Here is a 23,214-nt window from a genome sequence, read left to right as displayed (position 1 = left end):
AAATAAAAACTCCCCCCCCCAAAGAAAAAACTAAGGATAGAGACACACTTACTGTTCTGCCGGTTCCAGTGCGTCTCCACTTCTCTTTTCTGAAAATGGTGACACATGATGCTAGACAAACCCTGGCCCTTTTTACTGTAAAACCTGGTGGGATCAACTTGAGTGCATTTTTAAAAAAAATTGCTTCAAAGAGTTTTTGCACCTGATTGGGAGAACAACCCATTCCCCCTTCAGGTGTGGCCAATGGAAACACTTTGCTGTAGGCAACTAGTGTGCTCACAGCCTAAGATAGCACACATCAAGGGCCAAAGGCCTGAGTGAAAAGGATAGTCTTTACCTGGTGTCTAAGGAGGGACAAAGAAGGTGCCAGGGACAGGCCCCTGGGGAAAGCAATCCACATCAGGGGGACCACCACTGAAAAGGCCTGTTCTTGTGTTGCCACCCTCCAAGCCTCCTGTGGAGGGGGCACATGAAGAACAGATTGCTGAACAGACTTCAATACCTACTATACACAATTTATTTTCTCAGCCAAATAATAATAATAATAATAAATAAATAAATAAATAATAATAAACAATAATTTTATTACATTTGTATACCGCCCCATAGCCGAAGCTCTCTGGGCAGTTTACAACAATTAAACACATTAAAAACAAATATACAAATATACAAATCCAGTCCTGCATTGGCTTCTGAAGCAGGTATATTAGTAAACTGACCATAAATATTTCCCGTTGGGGAGGAAAAACCTGTAAAAATATTTAATGCTATATTTAACCTCAAAATGGAACTGGTTGTACTTATATTACACTAGGTGCCAGCATCTAGCAAACATATCCAAGATCTGTCTTCTCAAACAGTAGTCATGTGGGAGTGTGCTGCTGGTATTTTTGTGTTTAGACAACAAGGAGGTAATTAACTTTTCCAGAACCTTGATCTGCTAACATGATTTAATACTGAAAAGGATGTTGTATTAGATAATATAATTCTCTTGTATTATCATACTTAACATATTATGTTACCATACATAACCATTTCAAACAGACCTCATCACCTGCACTTTGTATAAAGTCAGTTTGTATGCAGGACCGTGCCTTAAAGTAGGGATGGGGAACCTGTGGCTCTCCAGATGTTGTTGGACTACAGCTCCCATCACCCCTGCCCATTGGTCATGCCAGTTCAGGATGATGGGAATTAGAGTCCAAATATGTCTTAGAGGGTTTATGCCTTTGTACTTGTACCCTGCTCAGAGAATTATGCCACAAGGGGGTAGGGAGAGATACACTGCAATAGGGAATAGGCATCATGTCCTATTTGTGCTGGGACTGGAAGGACAAGGGAAAACACAGTGTTCAGAAAATGCCAATGGCAGACACCTACAGCATCCCTGCTAACATCATCCACATTCGGCAATCAGGAGTATTGCTGGCAGTGACATCCATAGGTCCTGGAAACATTGTCCACACTAACCAACCAGTGATTAAAACATAAGACCATAAGGGCCTGCTGCCAATGGCCTATCTAGTCCATGTTCTCACAGTGGCCAACCAGTTGCCCATTGTAAGCCCACGAGCAGGACCTGAGTGCAAGAGCACTCTGCTGTGGTTTCCAGCAACTGGTATTTGGAAGCATAGTACCTCTGACTATGGAGTCAGAGCACAGCCATCCTGGCTAATAGCCATTGGTAGCCTTATTCTCCATCAATTTGTCTATTCCTCTTTTAAAGCCATCCAAGTTGGTGGCCATTCCTGCCTCTTGTGGGAGCAAACTCCATAGTATAACTATGTGCTGCATGAAGAAGTACTTCCCTTTGCCTCTCCGGAATCAGATGTCCACAAGTTCTTGTGTTATGAGGGAGAAAAACTTTTCTCTATCCACTTTCTCCATGCCATGCATAATTTTATACACTTCTGTCGTGTCACCTCTTACTCGCCTTTTCTCTAAACGTACTGGGCTAAGTTCAAGGTTCTAGTTTTGGTGTACAAAGCCCTATACAGCTTGGGACCAGGATACTTGAAAGACCATCGTATCCCTTATATACCCAGTCAATCACTGCACTCTGCAGGTGAGGGCCTCCTGCAGATACCATCTTATCAGGATGGTCTATTCTGTACAACATAGGAAATGGATCTTTAGTGTAGTGGTGCCTACCCTTTGGAATTCCCTCCCCTTAAATGTTAGACAGGCGCCATCTCTGTTATCTTTTCAGTGCCTATTGAAGACCACCTTCTTTCAACAAGCCTTTTAAGTTGAGACCTTATCCCAGTCTGTGTCTGTATTGGAATTGCTTTTTAATATGTTTTTAAACCATTTTTTTAAAAAGATATTTTTAAAACTTAAAAAAAAATATTTTAAGGATATTTTGTTTCAATATATTTCAAAGTCTGTTTTTATGATGTTTTAAAATGTTTTAGTGCTTTTGTTTGCTGCTCTGGGCTCCTACTGAGTGGAAGGGAGAGATGCAAATCAAATAAATAAATAATATTAAATAAATAAATAATAAAAAGCCTCAAATGCTGCAACCTTTCCTCAGAGGGGAGTTGCTCCATCTCCTTGATCATTTTGGTCATCCTTTTCTGAAACTTTTCCAGCTCAACAATATCCATTTTGTGGTGAGGCAACCAGAACTGTATACAGTATCCCAAATGTGGCCTCACCATAGATTTGTATAACGGCATTATGATATCAGCAGTTTTATTTCAATACCTTTCCTAATGATCCCTAGCATGAAATTTGCCTTTGTCGCAGCTGCCACACACTGAGTCAATATTGTTGAAGGAAAAACTTTCCAGACCAAAGATTGTACTCCAAAGGACAGAGGTTTATTGATCAATAATACAGATATGCCAGTGGCGCCAGTGGGAGAGGAACTTCTCTCGAACTTCACTCTGCCAATACCAGGTAATACACAGCTTTTTATAATAATCAATATGTCATACATACATTGGACCTTGTGACCCTCTTATGCCAATCCCCACCCTGGTATCCTCCCCCAAGGGCAGGCTTTGTTAAGCCCATGCACCTTAAACTATCTTCGTCTATACCAAGAAAAGAGGAAGGTCTTCTACGCCTTTCTGGCCCATGTTTTGACATCTCATAAGACACAGGACAAGGCAAACAAAAACAGTTCAAGGAAAAACAACTTCAAACCCACTCAATATATAATTAACATATGTAGCTTCTCCTAAGAAAACATTCTTGTGCATCAGTTCCTCTTTTAATACCGGGTTACCCTGACAATGGACTCAGGAAACATGCTAACCGCAAACCACAGCCTCTTCTCACAAACTGTTAGGAGAGTATCTAAATGCATTTTCGTCCCTTTTTATAAGCAACACTTCAAACAATATATTTTAGCAACCACTGCAAACCATATAAACTCAAAAGATGACTTTCTGAGAATATAAAAATCAGAATTCCTTCCACATTGAGCTGTCTACTACAACCCCAACATATCGTTCCTGGTCAGTCACTGACTCCATGAGTGTATATGTAAAATTAAAGTTTTTTCTCCAATATGCATAACTTTATGCTTGTTTACATTGAATTGCATTTGCCATTTTATCGCCCATTCACTTAGCTTGGAGAGGACTTTTTGGAGCTCTTCACAATCACTTTCTGTTTTAACAACCCTGAACAATTTAGTGTCATCAGCAAACTTGGCCATCTCACTGTTCACCCTTAACTCTAGATAATTTATGAACAAGTTAAAAAGCACAGGTCCCAATATTGATCCTTGGGGGACTTGACTTTCTATAGCTCTCCATTGGGAGAACTGTCCATTTACTCCTACTCTCTGCTTTCTGTTTCCTAGCCTGTTTTGGACCACTCCTCTTATTCCATGACTGTTAAGCTTACTCAGGAGTCTTTGGTGAGGAACCTTGTTGAAAGTGTTTTAAAAGTCCAAGTGCACTATGTCCACTGGATTACCTCTATCTATATGCTTGTTGACACTCTCAAAGATCTCCGATAGGTTAGTTAGACAGGACTTTCCCTTGCAGAAGCCATGCTGGTTCTACTTCAGCAAGGCTTGTTCTTCTATATGCTTGGTTATTTTATCTTTAACAATACTTTCTATTAATTTTCCTGGAACAGAAATTAAGCTAACTGGCCTGTAATTTCTGGGATTCCCCCCAGATCCCTTTTTAAAGGTTTGTGTTACATTGGCCACTTTCCAGTCCTCATGTATGGAGGTGGATCTAAGGAACAAGTTACATATTTTTGTCAGACGATCAGCAGTTTTACATCTGAGTTCTTTGAGAACTCTTGGGTGGATGCTAACTGGACCCAGCAATTTGTCAGTGTTTATTTTATCTATTAAGCCTAGAAATTCATCTTTCATCACCAATATTTGCCTCAGTTCCTCAGACTCCCTTCTTGCAAATGTTTGTTCAGGTTTGGGGATCTGCCTATATCCTCTACTGTGAAGACAGATGCACATAATTCATTTAGCTTCTCTGCAATCTCATCCTGCTTTAATACACCTTTAACTCTCTTGTCATCCAAGGGTCCAACTGCCTTCCTAGATGGTATTCTGCTTTGAATGTATTTAAATAATGTTTTTGTTAATTTTTATGTTTTTAGCAATGTGCTCCTCAAATTCTTTTTAAGCATCCCTTATTGTCTTCTTGTATTTCTTTTGCCAGAGTTTTTGTTCCTTTTTATTTTCCTCATTTGGACAAGACTTCCATGTTTTTGAAGGAAGCCTCCTTGCCTCTAATCGCTTCTTTGACTCTGCTTGTTAACCATGCTGGCATCTTCTTGGCCCTGGTGGTACTTTTCTTCATCTGTGGTGTACACTACAGTTGAGCTTTTAATATTGTGTGTTTAAAGAGCTCTCCAACATTTGAGAGTGACTTGACCCTCTGGACTTTGCCTTTCAGTTTTCTTTTGACCAATCCCCTCATTTGGGGAAAGTTTCCTCTTTTGAAGTCAAAAGTGACTGTGTTGGATTTTCTTGGCAATTGGCCATTTATATGTATTTTTAATTTAATAGCACTATGGTCACTGCTCACAACATTTACATTTTGCACCAGATCCTGGGTGCCACTTAAGTCCAGCGTCACTGCCTCTCTGGTCAGTTCTATGACCAACTGTTCAATGACACAGTCATTTTGGATATCTAGAAATTTTACCTCTTTGTTGTGACTAGAACACTTATGTAGCCAGTCTATGCCAGGGTAGTTGAACTCATGCATTACTGCAACATTCGGAGTTTGGATAATTGGTCAGTTGCTTGCTTTGGATGGAGTCATACTCCCTCTGAAAGAGCAGGTCTGTAGTCTGGGTGTGCTTCTGGATCCATCTTTGTCGCTAGAGGCCCAGGTGTCCTCTGTGGCTAGGAGTGCCTTTTACCAGCTTCGGCTGGTAAGACAGCTGCGGCAGTTTCTGGACTGGGATAGCCTGACCACTGTTGTCCATGCACTGGTAACCTCCAGGATGGATTACTGTAATGTGCTCTATGTGGGGCTGCCCTTGAGGTTAGTCCGGAAGCTGCAGCTGGTGCAAAATGTGGCAGTGAGACTCCTCACTGGGGCAGGGTTCTGCAAACATGTCACCCCGCTGCTGAAAGAATTGCACTGGTTGCCCATTTGCTACCGGGCCAAGTTCAGGGTCCTAATTTTTGTGTACAAAGCCCTATACAGCTCGGGACCAGGATACCTGAAATACTGTTTTACCCCTTATATATCCAGTCGATCATTGAACTCTGCAGGTGAGGGCCTCCTGCAGATACCATCTTATCAGGAGTTTCATTCTGCACAATATAGGGAACAGACCTTTAGTGTGGTGGCATCTACCCTGTGGAATTCCCTCCCTTTGAATATTAGGCAGGCACCATCTCTGCTATCTTTTTGGTGCCTTTTGAAGACTTTCCTCTTTCAACAAGCCTTTTAAGTTGAGACCTATCCCAGTCTGCGTCTGTGTTAGAATTGCTTGTTAATATGTTTTAATAATGTTTTAACCCTTTTTTAAAGATGTTTTAAAAGCTTTTTAAAATGTTTTTAACATTGTTTTGTTTTAATGTATTTTAAGATCTGTTTTTATGATGTTTTAAAGTGTTTTTAATGCTTCTGTTTGCCACCCTGGGCTCCTGCTGGGAGGAAGGGCAGGATATAAATCAAATAATAAATAAATAAATAAAATAAACATTTACTAGTTTGGATACTTCCTCTGTTTCATTCTGCATCTCAGGATCTCCCTGAACATTTTGATCAGGAAGGCAATAGAACATCCCCAGTAGTAAATTATTCTTGGGACCCGGTACCACCACCCACAGCTATTCTGTAGAGGAGTCTGCCTCTTGGTTTTCTAGCTTGCGGAACTCAATGCCATTTTTCGCATATAGAGTGACACCACTCCAATACATCCTTCCCAGTCCTTCCAGTAGAGTTGATATCCAGGGATAACTGTGTTCCACTATTTTTCTCCATTCTACTCAGGTTTGGCCATTCTACTCAGGTTTGGCCTGCTCCACGAGCTAGAGGGAGCCCCAGCTGACGAAGCGTCAAGGCCCCAGCTGACAAAGCGTCAAGGCGAGTTAAGCAGCAGAGCGAAAAGAGGGTAAGTAGCTCCCATTTATTCCATTATTTAATTGAAGTAAAACAGCTCAGAGCAATAAGTAATAAGGGCAGCCCAAGGTCACCCTGAGCTAGGAGCCAAATCCTGAAAGAACCTATATCTTAGGAGACAGATCCTAGGAGAAGGAAGCCCATAGAAAGCTAGTTTTCAACACCACCCTAGCAGGAAAGCTTCAGGGGACACTGTAAACAAGGCTAAATTCCAGTCGGAGAGAAGGGGGAAAAGTCTGCCTCTTGGTTTTCTAGCTTGCGGAACCGACACATACAGGGAGAGAGTCAGCTCAGTCCTTGCTAAAAAGGGCAGCTTCAGCCTTCCTGAAACACAACCACAAGCTCTGTTTCCCTAGGTTAAAGAAAGGTCAGGCTGTTCTAGGTGGGAAAACAACAAACACAAAAGACTTTCCTGGAAGGCGCAGCCCCTTGATTAGATTAAAAGCAGCCAAAAGCTTAAACAGCCCGCCCCTCGCTCAGGAAGGAAGGAAGCCTGAGAGAATACTAAAGTGTTAAGCCCCAGCTGATAGCCATCAGCCTCAAGTAACACATCATTGGCTGGCAGCAGTAGCTGGGAGGAACCAGCCACACATATAAAGTCAGAGCACCCTAGCGAGGGAGCCTGCTCCACAAGCTAGAGGGAGCCCCAGCTGACAAAGCGTCAAGGCAAGTTAAGCAGCAGAGCGAGTTCGGCAGCAGGGCGAGGAGGCCAGGGCCCCCACTCTGCCCGTCTATTCCCTGACCTCAACTAAACCGCAGTCTCCAACCCATTGACGTAATAAACCTTAAACAAAACTATGCAGGTAAGAAGCCAGCAGGGGTGTGGGGGCTTTCCAGTGTTTTGCACTGCCTGCAACATGTATGACTATCTGCCTGTTGGACAGAAGTCGTGGGTGTGCTCTCGGTGCAATGAGCTCCTGGCTCTCCGGGAACGACTTCATTTCCTTGAGGCCAAGGTGGCGGACCTGGAAAAGCTGAGAGAGGCAGAGAGGTGTGTGGAGGAGGCCTTCAGGGACGTTATAGCTGTGTCCCACTCCAACGATGATAGCTCTCCTGCTATCATGGAGAACGATGGTCTTGGGGAAGGAGAGCATCCAGCTGAGGAAGAGGGAAACGATCCCTTAGAAGGGACCCATTCCTTGGGGGATGAGCAGCTATCCTCTCGTGCCGAGGATATATCTCCAGGGGGTGGAGGGATCCTTGTAGTGGGTGATTCGATCATTAGGAACATAGACAGTGGGGTGTGTGATGGGCGTGTAGACCGCAAGGTGTTTTGCCTGCCTGGTGCGAAGGTTGCGGATATCGCCCGTCGTTTAGATAGTTTGGTAGACAGTGCTGGGAAGGAGTCAGTGGTCGTGGTGCACGTTGGCACCAACGACATGGGGAAATGCAGCCGTGAGGTCCTGGAAGCAAAATTTAGGTTGCTAGGTAGGATGCTGAAAGCCAGGACCTCCAAGGTGGCTTTCTCTGAAATGCTACCGGTTCCACGCGCAGGACCAGCCAGACAGGCCCAGCTTCGCAGTCTCAATGCGTGGATGAGACGATGGTGTCAGGTGGAAGGGTTCGGATTTGTTAGGCAGTGGGGAACATTTTGGGACAAGCCGGGCCTGTACAAAAGGGACGGGCTCCACTTGAACCAGAATGGAACCAGACTGCTGGCACTTAAAATTAAAAAGGTAGCAGAGCAGCTTTTAAACTGACTGAGGGGGGAAGCCCGACAGGAGCTGAGAAAGGTCCGGTTCGGAATAAACCGCCCCCCTGGGATAAAAACCAAAGAAATGATGAAATTTTAAAAGGGGTAGGCCTAGAAGTAGGCATTGTGAGAGCAGGGGCACAGGATATAAATTCAGAAGAGCAAAATTACCACAGGCCTAACCACAAGTGCCAAAGACACTTGAAGAGAGACACTGCTTACAAGTGCCTGTACGCTAATGCTAGGAGCCTCCGAACCAAGATGGGAGAACTGGAGTGCTTGGTCTTAGAGAAGAGCATTGATATAGTGAGCATAACCGAGACCTGGTGGAATGGAGAAAACCAGTGGGATACGGTTATCCCTGGAAGGACAGGGAAGGACGTATTGGTGGCGGAGTCGCTCTATACGTGAAAGAAGGCATTGAATCCAGCAAGCACGAAACCCCAAAAGAGGCAGACTCCTCCACAGAATCGTTGTGGGTGGTGATACCGTGCCCCAGGAGGGACTTAATACTGGGAACGATCTATCGTCCCCCTGATCAAAATGCTCAGGGAGACCTTGAGATGAGATATGAAATTGAGGAAGCATCCAAACTAGGAAATGTGGTAGTAATGGGTGACTTCAACTACCTGGACATAGACTGGCTGCATATGTGTTCCAGTCATGACAAAGAAGCAAAGTTTCTAGATATTCTAAATGACTATTCCCTAGATCAGTTGGTCATGCAACCGACCAGAGGGACGGCAACCCTGGACTTAATCCTCAGTGGGGACCGGGACCTGGTGCGAGATGTAAGTGTTGTTGAACCGATTGGGAGCAGTGACCAAAGTGCTATTAAATTAAACATACATGTAACTGGCCAATTGCCAAGAAAATCCAACACGGTCACATTTGACTTCAAAAGAGGAAACTTCACAAAAATGAGGGGATTGGTAAAAAGAAAGCTGAAAAACAAAGTCCAGAGGGTCACATCACTCGAAAATGCTTGGAAGTTATTTAAAAACACTATATTAGAAGCTCAACTGGAGTGCATACCGCAGATCAGAAAAAGCACCGCCAGGGCCAAGAAGATGCCAGCATGGTTAATGAGCAAAGTCAAGGAAGCTCTTAGAGGCAAAAAGTCTTCCTTCAGAAAATGGAAGTCTTGTCCGAATGAAGAAAATAAAAAAGAACACAAACTCTGGCAAAAGAAATGCAAGAAGACAATAAGGGATGCTAAAAAAGAATTTGGGGAGCACATTGCTAAGAACATAAAAACCAACCACAAAAAATTCTATAAATACATTCAAAGCAGGAGACCATCTAGGGAGACAATTGGACCCTTGGATGATAAGGGAGTCAAAGGTGTACTAAAGAACGATAAGGAGATTGCAGAGAAGCTAAATGAATTCTTTGCATCTGTCTTCACAGTGGAAGATATAGGGCAGATCCCTGAACCTGAACTAACATTTGCAGGAAGGGATTCTGAGGAACTAAGACAAATAGTGGTAACGAGAGAGGAAGTTCTAAGCTTAATGGACAATATAAAAACTGACAAATCACCGGGCCCGGATGGCATCCACCCAAGAGTTCTCAAAGAACTCAAAGGTGAAATTGCTGATCTGCTAACTAAAATATGTAACTTGTCCCTCGGGTTCTCCTCCGTGCCTGAGGACTGGAAAGTGGCAAATGTAACGCCAATCTTCAAAAAGGGATCCAGAGGGGATCCCAGAAATTACAGGCCAGTTAGCTTAACTTCTGTCCCTGGAAAACTGGTAGAAAGTATTATTAAAGCTAGATTAACCAAGCACATAGAAGAACAAGCCTTGCTGAAGCAGAGCCAGCATGGCTTCAGCAGGGGAAAGTCCTGTCTCAGTAACCTATTAGAATTCTTTGAGAGTGTAAACAAGCATATAGATAGAGGTGATCCAGTGGACATAGTGTACTTAGACTTTCAAAAAGCGTTTGACAAGGTACCTCACCAAAGGCTTCTGAGGAAGCTTAGCAGTCATGGAATAAGAGGAGAGGTCCTCTTGTGGATAAGGAATTGGTTAAGAAGCAGAAAGCAGAGAGTAGGAATAAACGGACAGTTCTCCCAATGGAGGGCTGTAGAAAGTGGAGTCCCTCAAGGATCGGTATTGGGACCTGTACTTTTCAACTTGTTCATTAATGACCTAGAATTAGGAGTGAGCAGTGAAGTGGCCAAGTTTGCTGACGACACTAAATTGTTCAGGGTTGTTAAAACAAAAAGGGATTGCGAAGAGCTCCAAAAAGACCTCTCCAAACTGAGTGAATGGGCGGAAAAATGGCAAATGCAATTCAATATAAACAAGTGTAAAATTATGCATATTGGAGCAAAAAATCTGAATTTCACATATACGCTCATGGGGTCTGAACTGGCGGTGACCGACCAGGAGAGAGACCTCGGGGTTGTAGTGGACAGCACGATGAAAATGTCGACCCAGTGTGCGGCAGCTGTGAAAAAGGCAAATTCCATGCTAACGATAATTAGGAAAGGTATTGAAAATAAAACAGCCGATATCATAATGCCGTTGTATAAATCTATGGTGCGGCCGCATTTGGAATACTGTGTACAGTTCTGGTCGCCTCATCTCAAAAAGGATATTCTAGAGTTGGAAAAGGTTCAGAAGAGGGCAACCAGAATGATCAAGGGGATGGAGCGACTCCCTTACGAGGAAAGGTTGCAGCATTTGGGGCTTTTTAGTTTAGAGAAAAGGCGGGTCAGAGGAGACATGATAGAAGTTATAAAATTATGCATGGCATTGAGAAAGTGGATAGAGAAAAGTTCTTCTCCCTCTCTCACAATACTAGAACTCGTGGACATTCAAAGAAGCTGAATGTTGGAAGATTCAGGACAGACAAAAGGAAGTACTTCTTTACTCAGCGCATAGTTAAACTATGGGATTTGCTCCCACAAGATGCAGTAATGGCCACCAGCTTGGACGGCTTTAAAAGAAGATTAGACAAATTCATGGAGGACAGGGCTATCAATGGCTACTAGCCATGATGGCTGTGCTCTGCCACCCTAGTCAGAGGCAGCATGCTTCTGAAAACCAGTTGCCGGAAGCCTCAGGAGGGGAGAGTGTTCTTGCACTCGGGTCCTGCTTGCGGGCTTCCCCCAGGCACCTGGTTGGCCACTGTGAGAACAGGATGCTGGACTAGATGGGCCACTGGCCTGATCCAGCAGGCTCTTCTTATGTTCTTATGTTCTTATGTTCAGTTATGCTTGATGACATCCATAGGCAGTACATAAACAAAGGGAACCAATGAACTCACGATGATGGGGACATGCTCCAGCACACACATCCCTGTAACGCAACACACAGAACACAATGCCTCCAGTCCCTCAGCTCCAGTGGCACAGCCAGCAATGACTCCAGTACTGCAAGCTCCCAGGCATCCCTACTGGTAATGGTTTGAATCTTCTTATGTGTCTCATAAGTAGGGATCTGTGAATCTGTTAATTTTGGTTTCTCCAACTTTTTCTTTTTCCCAATCTTCAGTTCTCCATATTTCCTCATCAATTTGTGATTTGTTTTACAAAGTCCTCATGAACATTCACTAACATTTTAGTGTAAATTTATCCTAATTTTGTATGCAATTTTGCCTAATATACACATTTTTGCAAAGTATATATTCCCTAATAGGCATTTTGGTTTGTTTTCACAAATATATGTATTTCTTATGCACAATATTCATTGTTGTACACATTACTTGGCCGGAGAACTGCTTTGCAAAATACTTCAAAGTGCAAATTTTGAAGACTGACTGTGTATCAGTTCACATGCTGTTCCATAAAGTGTGAATTAGGTTGGTTTGCCTTTCAATGCAAACTGAATTGAATTATTCCCCCATCCCTACTCACAAGCACTCTTTGAAGCACAACAAGAAAAAAGAAGGAAGGAGACCCCACACAAGACATCCCCTACCTGGCTCCCTTGGCAGAGGGCCTGGAAAAAGTACACAGAGGCCTCCTGGGACAAGGGTTCAAGACCCACTCGGGGAATCTAACACAGGATCTTGATGTACAAATATATTATAAAAAACTCTGGGAAGTGTTGCTAGGCACTAATCACGCCAGTATTATTTCATCTACATTGGCTGCCAGTTGTTTTCCGGGCCCAATTCAAGGTGTTGGTATTAACCTTTAAATCCCTATACGGTCTCGGCCCAGTTTATCTGAAGGAGCGCCTCCAGTACCACAAATTAAGCCGCCCAACCAGATCAGCCACACAGGGCCTTCTCTCAGTCCCACCAACAAAAACAGCTAGGTTGGTAGGGACTAGAGAGAGGGTATTTTCAGTGGCGGCCCCCACTCTCTGGAACTCCCTCCCATTCGATCTTCGCCATGCCCCTTCCCTGGATATATTTCGCCGGGCATTAAAAACTTGGCTTTTTGGACAGGCCTTCAGGAATTCCGGGGAGGGCTAACTTTTTTGGGATATTTTGTTATCTATTGATCGCCCTAACTGATTTCATGCTGCTGTGATTAATGATCGTACTGATTTTATTGTATTTTATCTGTATTGTATTGTAATTTACTGAATTTTAGTTTGTACGTCGCCTAGAGTGGCTTCGGCCAGATAGGCGACATAAAAATTAAATTTATTATTTATTATTATTATAGGCAAGCAAACAGACTTATTTAAACCATTTATTAGCATAATAAAACACAAATATTGGGTATGCTCTCCTAGAGGTAATATAATTAAATACTGAATTAAATACAACCTGTGAAGGTATAATAAGTCAAGAAGTATAAACTGTATCTAAATGTCATTTTTGTAATACTGTGTGGAAAACTTATAATAACATTATTTAGATATAGCTTGGCTTTTTCTATTTACTTTTTCATTCTTTCTTTTGGTAACAAAATGAAGATAACTGATTGACAATGATTGTATATGATTTTGTTACTTAAATAGTTGTTTCAAAAAAAAAAATAGACCCAGGGAGGAAAATACTCTTTTGCCAAGTAACCAACGTCAGAGGCACGGTACCTGTTTCTTTCTCTCTCATGGTGTGTGTGTGTGGATTGTGATTAGGAAAATAGCATGGTAAAATGCATTTAACGGGAGGTGGGAACCTGTTTCAGCCCAAGGGCTGCATTACATTGTGGGCAATAGGGTTGTCAGGTCTCCAGTTTTCACCCAGAGATTCCAGTTTTTGGGGGGTACTCTCTGGGTCTCCAAGTGAGTCACCCCAATTTCTGGACTCTTAGCTTTCATTAAAAAAAAAAGTTCCTAGGTGGTCTGGTTCAAGAGATATATACCAAAATGTCAACCGGTCCCTGCAACTTCTGTTAAATAAGCTAATAGTCAGCTGTTCAAATCCCCACCCTTTCAGGATTTTAGCCAATACGTGAAGTGAGGGTTGTAATTGACAAGGGATTTGTTGACTTCCAGGCAATAGCTAGAGCCCACTGCAAGTCCTGAAAATAGCTTCCTTTTCCTGCTTATCTGCACATGGTGATTTGAATAAGTTTATCACTTTCAGCAACAGCAAGAATGCCTTTTTCTCTGTGCATATACTGCACAATTGCAGGATATCTAGAACAAGATCACAACAGGATCTTGGTAGATATGAACAATAAACAATTTCAGTTATGATTATAATAAAAGTGTACATGTAGGGTTTTTTTAATTACTTGCAAAAATAGCATATTGTACATTTTATCTAGCAAAAAAGTTTTGAACAGAATTTTTTTTTAAAATGTACATGCATCTTATGATCCATTACAATGTGTTATACTTTTCTGATTATAAGAAGTCAAACAACTTTACATTTTCCTGGGTTGTTGAAGAGGGCAGTTTATTTGTCTAATTCATAGCCTGTGAAAACCTTCCCAATATGAAGCTTTAATCCTATACTCACTTTTCTGGTAGTAAAACTGCAGTGTTTTGTAGTCTGGGAGTCTTTTTAGATCCTTCCCTGTCACTTGAGGCCCAAGTGGCATCGGTGGCACGGAATGCTTTCTACCAGCTTCGGCTGGTGGCCCAGCTACGTCCCTATCTGAGCAGGGAGGACCTAACATCAGTCGTACATGCTCTGGTAACCTCGTGACTGGATTACTGCAATGCGCTCTACGTAGGGCTGCCTTTGAAGACAGTTCGGAAGCTACAGCTTGTCCAAAATGCGGCGGCCAGATTAATAACGGGGACCAGGCGGTCGGAACACATAACACCTGTTCTGGCTCGCTTGCACTGGCTGCCAATATGCTTCCAGGCTAGATTCAAAGTGTTGGTTCTAACCTATAAAGCCCTATATGGCGCGGGACCACAATACTTGTTGGAACACCTCTCCTGATATGAACCTGCCCGTACACTACGCTCTACATCGAAGGCCCTCCTCCGAGTTCCGTCTCATAGGGAGGCTCGGAGGGTGGTGACAAGATCTAGGGCCTTCTCAGTGGTGGCCCCCGAATTGTGGAACAGTCTCCCTGAAGAGGTGCGTATGGTGCCGACATTGTTGTCCTTTCGGCGCCAGGTTAAGACCTTCCTCTTTGCTATGGCGTTTTAATATGTAACTTGTTTTAGTTTTAAATGTTGTTGTAATTGTTTCTGATTTCTTGTTTTTACATATGTTTATGCTGTATTTTATTATGAGATTTTGATATGTTTTTGTATTTTTATATTTTGTTGTACACCGCCCAGAGAGCTAATGCTAGTCGGGCAGTATAAAAATCTAATAAAATAAATATATAAAATAAATTAATCCCACATACTTGGGAGTAAACCCCATTGAATTCAATAGGACTTACTTTTGAGTAGACATGGTTAAGATTGTGCTGTAAATCAAGGGGACTTTGAGTGAACATAGCAAAGGAATGTGTTGTAAATCTGTCTGTCCCACTACAAACCTATTTTTTTAAGCAGTTAGACAGGGCTTACTTAGATGTCACTGCTTTTATTATGTAGGAAACTAATACTGATTTTTTTTAATGTTCTGCAATGACCAACTGGTTTTGACAACAAACTATTATATGGTGTGTATGTATTGTTACATCTCCAGTGTGTGTACATGTAGATGGAGTCTTCCCAACAATGCTGTGAGGTAGGGTTCCTGACTGGAAACCAAGTATAAAACAGTATAAACAGTTGCAAAACAGCTTAAAGTGGCATGATTCTAAATTTTGGGTTGAATGAGTGAAGTTGCTTGTCACTTGAGGTTGCAGTTCTGTGCAAGCTTCCCTGTTTGCATAAGCCCCATTGAAAACACTGGGGCTTGCTTCTGAGTAAACAAACATAGGATTGCACTATAAATATCTTTACAGGTGGTGTAAATAATAAACATCTTTGACAGTCATGCTTATATAAATATTTCTTCATACTATGTCCCAATAAGTACCTGATTTCACACTATGGTTGTACATTGTTACTTCCTCTACATTTTAAGTGTGCCCTTCTTCCTTGGGGTGGTCATGGTTCCCCTCTGTTGTTTTCATCCTGAGGGGCAGATTAGGCTGACAGATGGTGAGTAGCCCGTCATCACCCAGTAAACTTTACAGTGCATTTCCATTTTAAAAAAATAATTAAAATGATTTACATGCAGGCAACATTTATGAAGTAGATCCACACAATATATTTAAAGCACATCCAACTCACATTTAAATTACTTGACTTCCCCTAAAGAATGCTAGGAAGTATAGTTTCCCCCTCACAGTTATAGTTCCCACCACCCTTAACAAACTACAGTTCCCATGATTCTGTGGTGGGATTCAAGTGCTTCAAATGTGTGTTGAATGTGCTTTAAATGAATAGTGTGGATCTGCCCTAGGTATGATATGCATTCATTAGTGAACTGAAAAGAACAATTTTAAAAGATACTTTTTTTGAACAGGGGAAGGGTTGTAGCTCAGTGGCAGGGCATATGCTTTGCATGCAAAGGTCCAAAATTCAATGTCTGGAAAAGACTGTTGCCTGGAATCCTGGAGAGCCAATTCTAGTCCATGTCATCAATAGTGAGCTAGATGGTACCAAATGGTCTGAGTCAGTATAAAGCAGATTCCTTTGTTCCCAAAAGTGGAAATAGACTCAAGGGCCACAGTGACTCCAAATTTTATTTATATATTTTATATACAACATTTAAAAATCTCAAAGCGGTTTACAGAAGGAATTAAAACAATAACATTATTGGCAAAAACAGTTAAAGACAAGTATTTAAAAACATTCAAAATAATAAAACATACAATGAGTTAAAAACAGGTTAGAAATAGCTTCTACATGCCTGGGTAGGCTTGCCTAAACAAAAATGTTTTTAGCAGGTGCTGAAAAGAGTATAATGAAGACATCTGCCTAATGTCGATTGGCAGGGAGTTCCAAAGCGTAGGTGCTACCACACTAAAGGACTGATTTCTTACAAGAACAGAACAAGTACTATGTGGCACCCATAACATGGAAAGCACACCTTGAACTTGGCCTGGCAGCAAATCAGCAACCAATGCAGATTTCAGAGCAGAGCTATTATATGCTGATAGGATCTCACTCATGTCAGCAATTGTGGCACAGCATTCTGCACTAACTGCAGCCCCCAGGTCTGGTTGTGCTACATGGGGATTTCTGTGACCTTGGCTGACTGGCTGCTAGGATTTTTTTTAGTTTTGGTTTTGGTTAGGAATCCTGACTGGTTGTAGGATGCTGAGTTTTCTGCCTTACTCATAGGAATCTTGTTGTGGTTGGTATGGTATTGCATTTAGGAAATCATCACTGTCTTTTGTTTTTCATTTTTCATTTGCGTTTCATTTACCTTTAATCTCACTCCCTTACATCCATAGAAGCAACAACAGTGTTTCGATGCGCTCAGCTCAACCCCCTTAAACCCACTGATGATGCTCCTTGTTGGTTGCATGAAGGTTTATTTCTTGCCCAATAGTGGTAAAAGAGAATTCACATACTGAGAAGCGTAGCTGCAATTGTTGTTTTTCCCAAGCTGCTGCTTGTGAAGGTAGAACAAATCATGTGTGTTTTCTTTTTGTCAATTATTACTCACTGGAATTGGGTTGGCTGTCAAAGTCAGTTTATAGCAGCCCACACAATAGGCAGCAAATGGTAGACAATCTTCTTATTAATTTCTTGGACCTCTCTCTGCAGTGAAGGTTCAAATCTGTAAAGAAATTTAGAGTAGCCATGTTAAAAGGTAAGGAAGGCATTTCAGGCATGGGGTATGTATATCGTTGCAGAGAATCCCTAGTCAAGCCTTACCAACAGCACGATCCAAACCATATTTACTCAGAAGTAAGTCCTATTGAGTTCTATGGGGCTTAGTAAGCGTTTGTAGAATTGCAGCCTGCAGGGGCATCTGTCTTTACTCCTGAGCACTCCCATCTAACATCTGCACAACAGTAGGCTCCTTTCTTCCTACAATGGCCTTCTGGAGATTGGCCTGACTTGAGGGCACTTAAACCCTTCTTGCCAGAAGCAAGTGGGCTAGATTAAATGTTCCCTATCCAGGCTCCATCTTTTAGCTAAGATTCTATCTTAATTTTCAATCAGAGAAAGGTTTTTGTTTGAATTGTATGCTCCAAGCAACTGTGGTTGATGCTTAATGTATCATGCTTAATGACATCACTAGGGCCTGCCCTATGATGTCACTAGGGCCTGCCCCTGAAATCTCAGGGTTTGGGATGCTTCTGACCTGGCAACCCTACTTCAGACCAGTAAGTGATTTTAGTGGTGGTTCACATCAGCTACCACTAGTGTAAACAGTTTTGAATATAGGCAATTATGCCAATTTAGGGAAAGTTTGGTAAACAACAACACAGCCTGTGAAGTATGCAAACTGAATTTTTTTTTAAAAAATGAAACCAAATACTACTGTAGCTTACTTTTAATGGGTTGATATGCAAGGATAAAAAAAATGGAAATGGACTGCCTTCAAGTCGATTCTGACTTATGGCGACCCTATGAATAGGGTTTTCATGGTAAGCGGTATTCAGAGGGGGTTTACCATTGCCTTCCTCTGAGGCTGAGAGGCAGTGACTGGCCCAAGGACATCCAGTGAGCCAGGGCCGGCTCCAGGAATGCGGGGGCCCTTGGGCATTAGCCTGCCCTGGGCCCCTCTGCTTCTCTTCCACGATCCTGCGGATTGCAAGACGAGCTTCCGAACCACCCGCCATCCCCTGCCATCCCCAGCGCTTCACCTACTTTTCTCTGCTGTTCGCACAGGGTTGCCATCAATAAAGATGGCGGCCGAGGTTTCCGTAAGGGACTGAAGCCTTTGCCGCCATCTTGGTTGATGGCATGCAGCGCGCGCATTGCTGCCATCAACCAAGATGGCGGCAGAGGCTTCAGTCCCTTACGGAAACCTCGGCCGCCATCTTTATTGATGGCAACCCTGCGCGAACAGCAGAGAAAGGTTGGTGAAGCACGGGGGATGGCAGGAGGCTCGGAAGCTCATCTTGCGCTCCACCAGATTGTGGAAGGGGAGCAGAGGGCCCCCCTGGGGCCCCCCAGGGGCTCCTAGAGCTGCAGGGCCCTTGGGCCAGTGCCCAACCTGGCCGCCCTTTGGAACTGGCCCTGCAGTGAGCTTCATGGCTGTGTGGGGATTTGAACCCTGGTCTCCCAGGTCGTAGTTCAACACCTTAACCACTACACTACATTGGCTCTCACAAGGATAAAAGCATGTGTTAAATATGATCAACAAATGCAGTAACTGCAGATTAAAAATATAGATTTTTTAACCAGATGTTAATCAGTTTTGACTTCCAGGAAAGGGAATTCAGTGCTGATTAGTAGCTGTAACTATTAAGGGTATGTAATTGAGAAAGTGCATTCCTTCACAAGAGAATATGCATACTCAGGTTTTATCTATGTTATTATTTTTATGTTACATAGCCAGAGCTTGGAAAAGTTACTTTTTTGAACTACAACTCCCACCAGCCCCATCCAGTGGCCATGCTGGCTGGGGCTGATGGGAGTTGTAGTTCAAAAAAGTAACTTTTCCAAGCTCTGTACATAGCATTAGTAGTAGTAGTAGTAGTAGTAGTAGTAGTAGTAGTAGTAATGACAATAACAATAACAACAGTATTTCAAAGTCACTTCACAATACAATAAAAACATATATACAGCAGTTTCATATATAAACACAGTGAAACAATCACATCTATAAAAACAATTTCAAATTCAATACAGCTACTGGCTTGGATAAAAATTTCCACTTAGAAGTGTTGTTGAAAGAGGAACATTTCAACAGGTGCTGAAAAGACAATAGGGATGACGCCTGTCCCTATTTAATGGGAAGGAGTTCCAAATGGTGGGTGTCACCACACTATAGGCCCAATTCTGACATCAAGCAGAACACACCTTCTGATGAGATGGTATCTGCAGAAGGCCCTTGTGACATCACAAGACTATGTAAATATGCAATCCTGGTTCTGTTGATGTTTATTTGCTAACATATGTCCTTATTTGGTAAGTAGAGAGGTGAGGGGCAAAACTGAATGTTAGGGAGTGAGCATTTGGCATGAATCTCTGATTGGGTGTTGGATTTTCTGGTTGGGTGGAGGGAATGAGTGAGGGTTTATGTTTAAAATATTGTTGCGTGCCTCCCCCAATCTCCGAGCGGTGAGATTTCAGGGGGTCCCTGCGCCCATCCAGGGTTTGGTTTCCTTTGGGAAGAAGGTCAGCGGAGACTGCGGTGTCTTTATGAAATATGGTTTATTTATTTACACACATTCCAACCTGAGCTTAGGATGGAGGGGTTCAAGGCATCAGCAGTCTAATATCCAGCTTTTCCATCCGGGTGTAGGGGCATCCTATCGCCACGATGCAGGGAGCCAGCCTCTGCGCATGCCTGCCGACCTAGTTCTCCAGTACACCCACTTCCAGTTCCAAACACACTTCTCCCCGCCCAGGAGTGGGGGGGAGACTCTCCTCCAGTAGAGTTTAAAATGACAAAAAGGATCTTCCTAGCCTCTTTCACCAGTTGCCGGGGCAACTAAATAGGACCATTAACTACCTAGCCACTCTATTTGATTAACAAAGGAGATTCATCTGGCTAGCAGAGCCAGCCTCCCAGGCATAGGATTCCAAATCAGAGGCTGGAAAGGTGACCCACAGAAATCATCCATTCCAGCCCCCTCCCCATGCTCATAACAATATATTGGACATTTTGTCAGTTAGGGAGTGAGTTGGTTTTATTCTAGGGTTTGGATAGTTAGATTAGGAATTGGAGTAGAGGGTGGTGGTTGGTCTGGGGAGGATTAAGATATTAGTTAGGTAGTGTAGTCTAGTGAATGTGTCACAGCTTATTTCTATCTGTAAGGTTTAAAAATTATCATCTGAAAATAATAAAGTATCATTTTGGTGTCGTCCCCCCCCATACTTATGCCTATGCTTGGTTACTGTATATCAAAAGTAAGTATCAGTCAGGGAGGTGGTGAATAAACAAATGGTACTGAAACGAAAACTCTTAATTTACTGTGTCTCTTGCCAAATATATAGCTGTTTCATTCTGAAACTGGTGGCAGCATTACACCATAAGGGTAACCCTTGAAGGAAAGGATTGCCTTGCATACAATCTAGCAATAACTATATCCACAGTGGGCTTGCGGTATCCAGGATCACCCAGAGATAAGGGTGGGATACTGTGGAGTGCCCAGCCTGTGGTCAAAATATTATACACAAAGGTTGGGAAGTGCTGAAGAGCCTCTGTACATATGTAAAGGGTAGATAATACATTGTATAGAGGCTGACATCCCCCTCATCTACTGTAGGAGGGCAGGCATAGGTGGGTGGGAATGTCACAGCCCTCTCTTGAAAAGTGCAGTGATTGGTTGGGCATATAAGGAGATGAGTCATGCTCTTTTAGATATCCTGGTTCCAAGTTGTATATATGGCATGAAAGCATTTGTTTTGTTTTAGGCATTTATTTTATTTTAAATAGATAAAATAAGAATGCTAGGCATGTTTCTTAGCAGATGTAAACTATTAACATCATGATCACGAAGTCTGGAAAATAAAAACTGTGTTGAAATAAGTCACGGCTGTTGTGAAAGGTTAATCAATTTTGATTGTCCCTAACAGTTTAAAGACAGGCCACATTCACAGCATACATTTATTCCACTATTACTCCACTTGAAACAGTCGTGGCTTTCCCCAAAGAATCCTGGGAAATGTGGTTTGTGAAGGGTGCTGAGAGTTTTTAAGGAGACTCCTATTATCCTCACAGAACTACAATTCCAGAGTGGTGTAACAGTCAGTCCCTCTTCTCAGAAAACTCTGAGAATTGTATCTCTGGGAGGGGAACAGTGGTCTCCTGACAACTCTCAGCATCCTTCACAAACTACACTTCTCAGAATTCTTTGGAAGAAGCCATGACTGTTTAAAGTGGAATAACAGTGGAATAAATGTATGGTATGGATGTGGCCTTAGTTAACTATTCAGCAGTTGGTTAACCAAAAGGACCAGTCTCCATTTTCTCCATCTTCTTTTTGAAGGGAGGATAACATTCCACAGTGCCCCATTTCATAATCCTAATATAATCTCTACCCCACTTCTTTCAAGGGTCTTTCAGGCTCAGTGACTCTATTATTCAGGCTACGCAGATACCTGCATGTTGTCAGTGTAGATGTGGAAACCACTTATGTGTTACATAGTCAATGCATTGCAGAAACCTCAGATTGATGGTAGTCCAACAATAATGCATAGATGTCCAAAATAAGAGCATTCCATACTTTTGGGTGTTGCTATAATTCAAGGTACTGGGCATTCATATATCAATAGATACTGCAGGATGTCTACCTTGGTTTTGTTCCCAAATTTGAAATCACAATGGGTTAATTCTCTAACTTTAGAGGAATTTCCTTTTCTGTCTTGTAACGTGAATCTCCAGTCGCTTTCCCCACTGGGATTTCAAGAAGGCAAATCTCATGGACCACCTGGTTGTACTCATTTTAGTTGTTTCCTGACAATCTTCTCAGAGGGATAGAGGCTGCCAGGAATGAAAAAAACATGCCTTCTTTCTTGTTAGTCCCCATGATTTGGTTTCCCAGGAAAAGATTTTCTTATTTAAAGCATTGTGTTTTGTGTCTCTCAAATGCTTCCATTTCAATTTTGCTTGCTGCCTCTCCTCTAGATTTGTGAGTCCAGGAAAATATCCTTGTTAGACACCTGAAACAATTGTGGGACTGTGGGGTGGGGGTGAGAGCAATTATTTAATTGCAGAGTTTGCTTGAAAGTACTTGAAATGTGCATGCACATCTGAGGAAAGGGCTGAAGCTAAATGAAAGGCAAGGACATTAGGAGGACATCAAAATAAGGATGGGTAGAGGATCTTTCTTATTTATTAAATTTATATCCTGCCTTTCATCCAAAAGAAGCCCAGGGCAGCAAACAAGTGATAAAAAATTAAAACATCTTAAAAACAACTGTAATACAGATGCAGACTGGGACAGATACCTATTTAAAATGCTTGTTGGAAGAGGAAGGTCTTTAGTAGGCACTGAAAAGACAATTGAGGGCTCATCCAGACCATACTAAAAACCCACATTTTCAAATTGTTCGCTGGTAGTGCAAACCTGATTGGTTTACTCAGATCAGTTTTCCTGTATGAAACTTGTAGTTGTGCCCTTTTTGTTTACCAACTCCCCCTCCCTCTGTTGGAAGTGGGGCAAGAGCAACTCCTGTTTTGTTCTTTTGTTTATGTACCAGAAGGGAGATAGAGTGAGGGTCCTCCAGATGGCTAGGCTTGACTACCTTTACCTGTGATGCTCTGACTGACTTCCTCCCGTCATTAGACTGATATGCTCAGGGAAGCTTATCTGCCCCTCCTCCTTATGCCCTTTCCCTTCTTCTCTTCTTTGACTGTCCGAGAGAGAGGAGATACCTTTGTCTCTGCTCTCTCTCTCTCCTCAGCCATGAGGGCAACTCCCAAACCTGGGTGTTGTGCCTCCAACTTAGTTAGAACTAGGTATGCCTTCCTATCTACTATATATTTCTATAAATTTCTATAAAG

The sequence above is a fragment of the Rhineura floridana genome, chromosome 6 (assembly GCF_030035675.1).
Source record: "Rhineura floridana isolate rRhiFlo1 chromosome 6, rRhiFlo1.hap2, whole genome shotgun sequence".
NCBI classification, from domain to species: Eukaryota; Metazoa; Chordata; class Lepidosauria; order Squamata; family Rhineuridae; genus Rhineura; species Rhineura floridana.
The sequence above is the reverse complement of the archived record's forward strand: the minus strand, read 5'-3'. Positions refer to the sequence as shown.